At 38.8% G+C, this 10,273-nt stretch overlaps 1 pseudogene; it reads right to left on the bottom strand.

Annotated features, from left to right (window-relative positions):
• Positions 1-494: 494 nt before the first annotated feature.
• On the bottom strand, positions 495-8,523 carry LOC149114290 (uncharacterized; annotated as a pseudogene).
• Positions 8,524-10,273: the final 1,750 nt, after the last annotated feature.

Genomic DNA, 10,273 nt, shown 5'->3' with positions numbered 1-10,273 from the left:
CGAAAGTTTGGTATTCAAAGAGTTAGAGATTCAATTTTTAAAAATGATATCTGCATTCCGGATACTTATTAAAGAACAGTTGTTTAGAAGTGCAACAACATTGTCTTTTAGTTTCTGCTAAGACGTCACTCAATTTGGGCCGTTAATACGGCCAAATTTTCTTGGCTTATCTAATTCCACTGTATGTAAATCCCTACGATCACTTCAAAAAAGTGCTACAAAATGATTGTCCGGGATGATCTGGACCCGAGACATCTGGATCAAACAACGACCCACTGCATTCTGGTTTATTTGCCATTGCCACGATCGGTACAATCTCTGGAGAGTGGTTTCCATATGTTCGTAACAATCGCTGAACTTTTTGTTTCTCAGCGACTTTAACCACCATATAGAAACCAGCTTCATTAATGGCAAAAAATGACCAAGCAAATTTATCGAAACACCCTGATCAAGCTATAAGCTTTTTTTTTTTTTTTTTAAGTGAATAATAGCATTTATATTAGCTGTATTTCTACTCCCATACTGACAGAGTAGAACCTCTCATCAGCATTAATTTGATTACCAAATGTCACATGCCTGGTGAAGTTAAAATTCAGATTTGGAAACGACACGGCCATGCACAGGTTCTTGTTATCCACTTCTTCCACCACAACGACACAAGGAGCCTGTTAAATAAACCAATGCCGATATGCTGTACTCACCGTTGTAGAATTATTTTTATATCATCCCATAGAAAATATACAGCCAATCAGAATACAGGAAAGCCGTTGTGTATCCGACGGTATTATATTCGACCTTCCAATCATGCGCCGCGCGTATGTCGCATTGCTTGTGTTGGCCACTATGGCATGGTATAAAAGAATTATGCAACGTTCTCTCGTGGTACCATGGAATATCAAGGCGAGTGTATATACCAAGAGAATACAAGTGAGTCGTAGGATATTCCATGGTATACCACTCGAGAGTGTTGCATAACTAGTGGAAAACTCAGCGAGATTGTTATTTATGATGTGCGTCACAAAGTATCCTCATTGATAAAAGTTTAGCAAAACACACAGAAGTCTGTTAAATATGAAGTTAAACAAAAAATAACCCAGTGCAGTGAAAGAGCAGTTTTTTTCAATCTTCCGTCGGAAAAAAGATGGCGACTAGTACATTTACCCATAGTTCTTAGCGCACGAAAACCTTAACAACGTTCATAAAAACGTACAGAAGAGCTATAGAATCTTCAAACCCAGCATACACAATGTCCTTAGTACAAGGACAAATATTGTAAAAATTTGGCTTTCTTTGTGCCTTATAGGCTGTGTTAGGTTCGCAAGGTATTATGGTAAAAGGTACAGCCCCTATCCTTTTTTCCTACGGTGGATTGAGTATCGTAAAACCAAAACCAAACCAATTACTTACCACTAAGAATACTCAGCTAATCTCAAACCGTAGTGAAACCAAAACCAAAACCAAAGTAATTGCTTGATTACTTTGAACTCTCAATTGAAAACCGCTCTATACGAGGTACTTATTAATTAATACTCGTGTTTATTCCGAGATATGTGTGGTGCAATCACGCAACCACATAAGGTCTATAAACAACAACAACAAACGAACAAATTATTGCATGCGAAATCATGAAGATTGTATATGATTCATGACGGCTTGCTCTTAAGATAAATTCTGACGAAACACGCTCAACTGGTGCCATGAGGGCACAATACATGTGAAATGCTTGTTTGTTACCGTTGACATCCATAAGGGTAGCCGCGTGGGTATCGGTGCCAAAGAAAGATGGCTGTATATTTAGGTCGGTGGCAAGTGAGTAACTTTTCTCATTTATAAGAATAGATGACGGATTAGCAGTATCTAACAGCTTATTCTGGAACAGTGTAGTCTGAAAAAAAAAAATCAAATAAAAACGTTTTAAGATACATTTAGTATTCCAGGAGATGGTACAGCAGAACCGTTTGAATTCTGGTCTGATAAAATGGACGTCAATTTTCTCAATTCAATTTTCAATTTTCCTGTCGCGTCTATTTGAATTCCAACCACTAAGGTTAGCGTCTATGATAACAAGTATTTCTGGAAAATAAATGCATTGCGGACACAGCGTACGTTTCCTTTCAGTGATTATGGGCGATATTCATTCAACGATTGCCGTTGTAAAATTCGCAATTAGTCAATAAGAAGGCTTGTCTACTGTCCCGATATCTTACGATATCAGGTCACCGACCTTGAGATCGCCGGAATTTTTACAAAAAAACTTTTTGCTACCCTTCAGGGACATATCAGGCTCGTTTGGTCTCTTTATAGGCCTAGTTTGGCTCGACTTCTTCTCGCCAAAATACGAACCATGCTATGGCTCGACCAGACTTACTTGACAGTACGATTATTAGGAAATAGAACCTCCGTTTACACTGTGACAAAGGTCATGGGCTTGTCATTGCTTCAGTACTTAATGGTGTAGAGGACCATTCTAGGAAGTGAAATGGAATGCCGGGTGGTCTTCGCATTTAAACGAGATTGTGTACTTTTTATGGAAGTGTAAAGAATAAACACGAACACTAAGGCCCCGTTCACACGTATCCGGATATTTTTGAATCCGCAACTTTTTCTTTCCGGATACGGCTTCCGTCCACACGCATCCGGCAAATTCGGCAGCGAATCCGGACATTTTTGAATCCGCTCGCCAAAGTGGAAAAAAAAAAAAAACAACGAATCCGATAACGTGTGGACGGCGAATCCGAATATTTTCGAATCCGATGACGTAGCAAAATCGTGTCCAGTTCCTTGCCGAGCAAGAAACCAATATGGCGGCACAACGTGTATAATAGGCCTAGTTTCTCTAGAGTAAATCCGGATACCATCGAATGCGTGTTGACAGGCGAATTCGATTTAAATACGCTACGTATGGACGGCGAAATTTTTTAATCCGGAAAGAAAAAGTTGCGGATTCAAAAAATATCCGGATACATGTGGACGTGGCCTTAGACGTTAATTTATATTAGGTAGACGTAAAATTTGTGACCTCTTAGAATGGTCGAAAGTGCGAGTTATCACTAATTTGGTAGATATTGGCAGTGAGATTGCTTGCAGGCTGGTTGCGATCAGTTCACTTTTTCTTCTTCATATTGAAATTAAAATATTGACAAACAGAGCAGCGTACCTGGGTGATATTAGGATCACTGTTGGTAGAAGTGATACCCGTGCCAAGGCATATAATGACATAATCGGCAAAAACCACGCTCTTTTTGAAGGCAAAGGTGATGTCCAATTGAAAAGCACCATCTGGAAACCGATACGGAGGCTTTGAGAAATCCATTGCAAAGACCCCGGTCGAATAGTCGCCACCACTGACTAATGTTACGCCACCAGCCAGTTCCTTACTTTGGTAGTATCTGTTGAGATATGAGAGACCCCCCCTGCCTTATTGGATTATAAGTTGACTGTAAAAGGGACTTGTTTCCAGGTAAATATATCGTGTTTCAATAAATATGGCTGAAAGCTTGCTATAAACTTAGATTAGTGTCTTGTATTAGGCAGAAAAAGCACTCAAAGTGGCAAAAGCGAAGAAATACCCAAAAACATCAACTAAGGGGAAAAAAATAATCGAATGTTCAATATTATAAAATGACACTTCAAGTTGCTTTTGCCTCTGTTTCAGAAAAAATTACGTTTTAGATCAAGAATGAGCTTTATTTACATAATTGGAACTCACTTCCACCCGACTCGAAAAGAACCCGTTCGCAGCCTCGTTTTGTTTTTATTTTCTCCTTCTTTTTTTATTCTTTTATTATCTTTCATAATTCCCTTATTGTAATCTGACTAGATTTTCGCTGATTAACTGGTCTATGTTCATATTGATAGTGCTAGCACCCGGATGTCGTGTCCAGTCCCAGCCATTGTCGACATCTTGAGTTAGAAGAGCCGCCTCGCTGTTGGCCACAAGCAGCGCGCCACGCTTTACTTTGATAAATCCCAATTCAAAAGCAAAGATATTCTCATTTTTTGACGCCTCAAAGTCATACACAAATTTGTTGAATCCTTTAACACTGACTGCCCAGTCTCGTCTTCTATGGATGACAAAAGCTGCGTAATTTTTGGACCAGAATCAGTTTGGAGAGCTTTCTGGCTCGATCATCATCGCAGTAGCCTTTGCACTGATTTCGTCGATGATGTTAAGGACGGTGCCTACTAATTGCAAAGGTTTTTGCGCCAGGTTAGGACCACGCAGAAAAAGTAGATCTTTGCAAGTGCTATTGGAATCTACAAAGAAAAATGGGGGTAGCCACGCATTTTTCCAGATAATTAGCCTTGGACAGGTACCTCAAAGTAATTTCTACTTTGTGGCATTGCTAGTATCTTCGTTGAAATAGTTTTGAATTAGGTCCAAATTCTCAAATAATTGCAACATTTTGTGGGCACGTCTTATTAATTCTGCAACCCCAATGTTCCAGCCCCCCCCCCCCCCCCCAACCTCCTGAAAAGTCCTTTATCGCAAGTTTGTATGGAAATAAGGCCAGAAATGTTTCTTTTTGCGTTTATAATTAGACTCTAGAGGTTTCACAATTTGAAGTCATTCAGCCCTAGGTGTGAATATTTGCTCTTTTTTGTACAAAGATGGCTTCCTCAGATTATATTTGATGTCATACGTATATTCAACATCATTATATCAGTGATAAAGCCTAACACATCATAAGTGTCCGTTTACTTCAGACAAATCAAAGAGAGAAAGTAAAAGTGTTTTGTTTTAGTTTAATTAATACCGCTGCTGCAAAACTCACCTTGGTCCTTGATATACTCCAGAAACAGAAGTATGCGTTCCAATCTCGCCTCATTCACTGCCTTAATGGCCTCCTCAACCCTCTCTACAGTGTATGGAACTTCTTTACCCAGGGAGTTAGTAAATGTCTGTTGCATTGTTTGGTCGGCACCCGCTATTTTCTGGAGGTTACATAAAATATAATCTAAATTTTCAATCTGAAATAAAAAGTACCCATTTATAACCGTGGGCGGAGAAAGGTACTGTGAAAGTAAAGTGTCTCGCACAGAAAAACACAACACAATGTTCCTTCCTGAAGATAATTATTGTTTTAGAATTTTTATCCCTTAGCTTAGGGGTGAAAAAAAATTTCAAGCCACTCTCACAAAACAGGATCTCGGTGGCTCTTAGGGGTTCTTTTCAAAATTTCCGACTATTAGCCTCGTCCTTTCTTTATATGGGAGTCCACCGGGATATTAATACATCACGAAAAAGCAAGTACAAAAAAAGAACAAACAATCAAAACAGGGCGATAGCTCTAAGTAGCATATATTCACACCCGTATTGCCTCATCCTTCTGCTCCATATCCCCGTTTAGGTTAGACAATTCTTCAGTGGCTTGTTCGTTAACCTCAATCTCATGAGATCGCACGTGGAAATCGATCGCCTTTGGTAGGAGTACTCTGCGCAAAACTGCGCCAAATTTTCTGTCATGACATTTTTTGGAGTAAAGAGGTTTACCTAAGAACTTGAAAAATGCAGTCAAAATTGATTCCAACTGATTTGTTTTTAAGAAAATCCCAACAAGCAATACAAAGGCATCAAGATGAATGCCTACCAAGTGTACGCAAGAGAAAATGAGGTGATGGTCTCTTGGTGTAAGACTAAGCAAAATTCTATGAAAGCACCCAAGTATTGCATTATCGACCAGTTGAGTCCAGATATATTTTCGTTGAACCCCGTAACTGGAAAATGTCCCATATTTTCAGTTTGCAGGGTAAGCTATAGGAGATGTCACACGGCAAAAAGAACTGAAACAGTGTTCACCATTGAAGCTCGCAGTACATTTCTAAAATTATGTGAGACGGGTACGTTCTACATCAGAAAAACCGGCGCTGAAAAGTGTTCTGAAAAATTCGCGAACAAGAAACTACTAAAGCCTTGATTGTACAATCTACCAGAAAAATAGTTAATTAATGTTATCGTAGCGAAAACGGTTTGAATGCTTGGTTGGATTGGAGCAAAATGTCTGATTAAAAATCATTGTCGTTAATTGACATCGTTCTATTACAAAAATTTCAAGCCATCACTTTTTACCAGCATAGTTCAAATTAAAAAAAAGTGTCGTAAGGTTTTACGAGTGCCTCGTTCATGCTTTCCTTATGTAATGTATAGTGGCCGTAAATTGATTGTTTTAAAACTAAGACCAAAGTTATCACTCTGGCTTATCACAAAGGACACAGTTTATCCAGGAAACCAATCAAAAAACGAAGCCATCAAATAAAGCAGCCGCGAAGCACGGGAAACATGTGGAAAAGACGCACGATTGATTTGGGTTTTACTTTCACATAGCAAATGCGAATCGCTCTTGACACTGTTAAAACACGGCTCCGTTTGTAATAATATTTCTGTTTTCCTCGATAAACTTTGATTGATCAATTGAATGATTAATTGATTGATTGATTGATTGATTGATTGATTGATTGATTGATTGATTGATTGATTGATTGATACCTGTAATGACACCCTCCGAGCTTTTTGCAACAGTCAGTTTCCGGAACTCAACATGAAATCTGTCCACTTCCTTTTGTAAAGACTCCCATCGTTTCTTTGCATTCCCTTCAAACCTCAAGAAGCTCTGTTGTTGAGGAAAAAACCAATTCTCCAATCGCTTCTCGATCAGGGCTAAGTCATTCAATTTGTCCTGATTGGGTTTAGGGTCCATCATAGGTGTCTCGGTGGCCTGTTGTTGTGAATTCAAATTGGTGAAACAATAGAGCAATTAAACTAAATCAAACTATTGTAGCTTCATTCTCAAAAATATTAAAGGAGCTGAGTCACGGTATTTTGAGTTATTTTGGCCACGTACAAAATTACCTTTACATTGAAGAAAACCTGAAAATAATAGTTTGCTACGATAGACAAGCTCTTAAGAGATACTAATAAACCATAAAGGAACAAGGATGATCAAGGATGGAGAAGATCAGCACGGATTACAAACAGCAAACTTTAAATATTATGTCTAAACTTTTCAAGCTGTGCAAATGGTGACGTAGCTCCTTTAAGTGTTTCATCGCTTTTGACGACATCTATAAATTATTAACAGAAATATCCAAAATATCGATTAGGATAGTTTCTTACGATAAACATGCCAAAAAAAAAAAAAAGAAAGAAAGAAAAAAAAAAAGAATTTGACCGGCAATCTCCGGTCATCCAAGGGGGTGTGTCAAGGATGACGAACCTTGAAGCCTACAAAGTGTTCAAGTTAAGTTTTTCATTTGCAATCCAATCTCAGTCGTGTCTTTCAATTCTTGCTCCCTGAACTGTTCCATTTTATTTCATATTTCAAGTTTTCAGTACAACCTTAGTTCATATTCCTTTGGAGGTTCCCGCTATTTCGATAGTACAGTAAACCTTGTACACCACAAACAATGGCGGATCTAGGGGGAGGGTGCAGGGGGTGCCCCCCCCCCCCCGAGATGACATATTCGCTTTTAAAATTTGTTAATCTCACCGGTCATTTACGCCATTCCTTAGTGGTGCACCCCCTCCTAAGAAAAATCCTGGATCCGCCCCCGACAAACCATACGGCACCTACCTGACTCCAGCAATATGTTTGTTGCCAGACTGCATTAGGAGTGTAAATCCCTTTGCCAATTGTCGGCACTATCTTGTCCCGAGACTGCCTTATCAAGTTCTTTACAAAGCGTAGAATATCAAAGAATAAAGGACTTGGGTTGGTGGTAGTTTTGGGTGCAGTTATTAACAAGGTGTCGATATCAGTGTCGTTAACCAGCCTCGACTCTTCATACGAAACCCAAATTGCACGCCAACCCTTGAATAAACAAACAGTGTAGTGTATTTTTTTGGTTTTTCTCTTTTTTAAATATATCTGTAGTCTCAATTGTAAGTACTGCATTTTTGTGAAATGTCAATAAACAGCAGCAATTAACAAAGCAACAATCCATTCCAAATTCTAAGGATGAAATACTCGCTGGAAATCATTTTTGGGAGGTGGGAGTTATGAGGTGGTACCTCCCTGTTTTCCAAACTGGCCAGTGAATCAATGAATTTTTAAAAGCAAAAAAAAAAAAAAAAACCACGATATTATCTAATTAAACTAATCCAAATCTTGCGCATACTTTCACGCATCGAAAGATAATTTTTAATTTCTTGCGGCTTTCTCTCTTTTGTTTTCGTTTCACAACATACAGGTTTCTGACCAATATAAGCTGAGTGTCGAAAGCGCTTTTGGCCAGGTTCCAATTCCGAAAACAATTTAACGTTCGTTTCATTTTTGTGAAATATGGGAAAGACATACTTTAATCTGTTACCGTAAAATCCAGACTGATGTTGAACTGTGATGCAATTCTAGGACAGCCAGGCGTTGTTTGAGTGTTAACAAAGGAGACGTTTAGTTTTACTCCAGTGTGTTTCACGGTATTGTAAACCCACATCTTAATTCCGCCATTTTGAAGCTCCTCTCCTGTAATTTTCTGGAGTATTTCGATAGAATGCAAGTCATTATTATCATCAGTTGTCATTCGCATATCGTGTCATTTATTCTAAAGAATACATGTACTGGTGGTACTGCTTGGGAGGTCACGCCATCTCAAATGTTTCACGACGCATTCTTCATTAAGTCTCCATTCACTTTTTTTTTTTTTTTTTTTCTTTTTTTTTGCTAGCGGAAAAGATCTTTATCATTTACAGGACATCTATAGGCAAGAAATTGATTTTGGAGTCAGAATTGAAAACGCTTTTGCCGATCCTTGTACGAATACGTCTAAAAAGGCAAGAGCTTCTGCCTTGTTGGATAAAGGAAAACACATGCAATAAAAGCAAGATCCTCTGGTAATTTGCATATAGATTGCTTTGACGGGAAGCATGCAAATATATTTATTGAAGGAGCTCAAGCACGGTTTGCGTATCCAACTGCTGTAGTTGATAAATTTATCAATGAAAGAGAGAGAAAGAGTGTGACCGTTTTGCGTGCGCGCGCCGACCTATACGGCAAACAGGTTTTCTACTGTACAAATAACTGTACAATATCGCTGTATATTTGAACTGTTATTTGGACGGTATTCGCTGCAGTTGGATAATAGGATGACTTACTGGTGACTGGCTATTAAAGCCAGTATCCACAAAAAAGAACAAAGATGTTAGAAGAGACAAGGATGTAAAACCATCTACAAATTTTGCTCCATTTCAAATATCTCCCGATGGACCGACCATTTTCTACAAAAAATATATAAAAAAAGATTCATTTCTGATCTATTGCCTGCTGCCTTTTCACCTCCGTTTCCAAGTTTGAGTTTGATAAAGTTTGTAATCAAAGGAGAACTATGACGAAGTCCTGGATAAATTGCTTGGAAAATGACTGAGAGCTCTGCTTCGATCAGTTGCCTTATGTTTGAACCAGTTTTGAAGATAATTAATGATAATTTCTGCGTTGCCGCCTCATATTCGGTATTAGAAGTTTCCGCGGAGCCGACTTCTCAAAACATTGTTGGATGTGCAGTAAAATTCGGGCTTTGGGTGCTTCTCAAAATGCCGCCAAACCCTCCCGTGCAAAACGTACAAATTGAGATCAATTGTTTTCGTAGAAGGGACAGGAAAAGAAAAATAGTTTTTGACAGCCATTTTTTTCGAGCAGCAAAAGTTTCCTTGGAAACTATTGTAACATGCAAATGATGCTATCTCACCCCCACTGGAACAAATGACTTGCGTCGCACGCGCGCTTATTTGGGGGTGACTGTTTCGTTATAATTTAAAAATTGTAAATCCGATCGAGCGAAGACCGCAGCTATAGGTTCCGTAATCAAGATCCGTCTAGTTCTACTCCTAGTATCATTGTGTCCATTTTATCATCTATTTTGGTGTTATCTTTCATTCCTGCTGTCAAACTCTTGATAATACAATGAAAGTCTCTACGCCGACGAGACGCTAACAGCCATCCTAGGCTGAAAACCTGGCCCGTGTGACGGTATTCATATGGCAGCTGATGGGTTATACTATGTGCACCTTAATTTTTTCGCCGGAATGATTTATGGACTGGTAATATTCTGTTTAAGGCTCAGTTTTTGTTTTGTCTGGAATGCTAACAGTCTGTTATAATTCATGAGAAAAAATTTTCTTTTTCCGTCTCTCTCTTTATTGTTTTCTTGGCATATATCGCATATATACTCGGCCCTGCCTGTAAATCATTCTCGACCTCAGAGCCCTTCTCCTTTTGTAGAAGGCAAGGGCCTGGGATCGAGAATAGCCTGTAATCATGTAAGTGAGTTTCAATATCTCATA

Source organism: Orbicella faveolata, unplaced genomic scaffold (genome assembly GCF_042242905.1).
Source record: "Orbicella faveolata isolate gen_17 unplaced genomic scaffold, um_ofav_v1 contig_14, whole genome shotgun sequence".
In the NCBI taxonomy this organism is placed as follows: Eukaryota; Metazoa; Cnidaria; class Anthozoa; order Scleractinia; family Merulinidae; genus Orbicella; species Orbicella faveolata.
The sequence above is the reverse complement of the archived record's forward strand: the minus strand, read 5'-3'. Positions and strand labels throughout refer to the sequence as shown.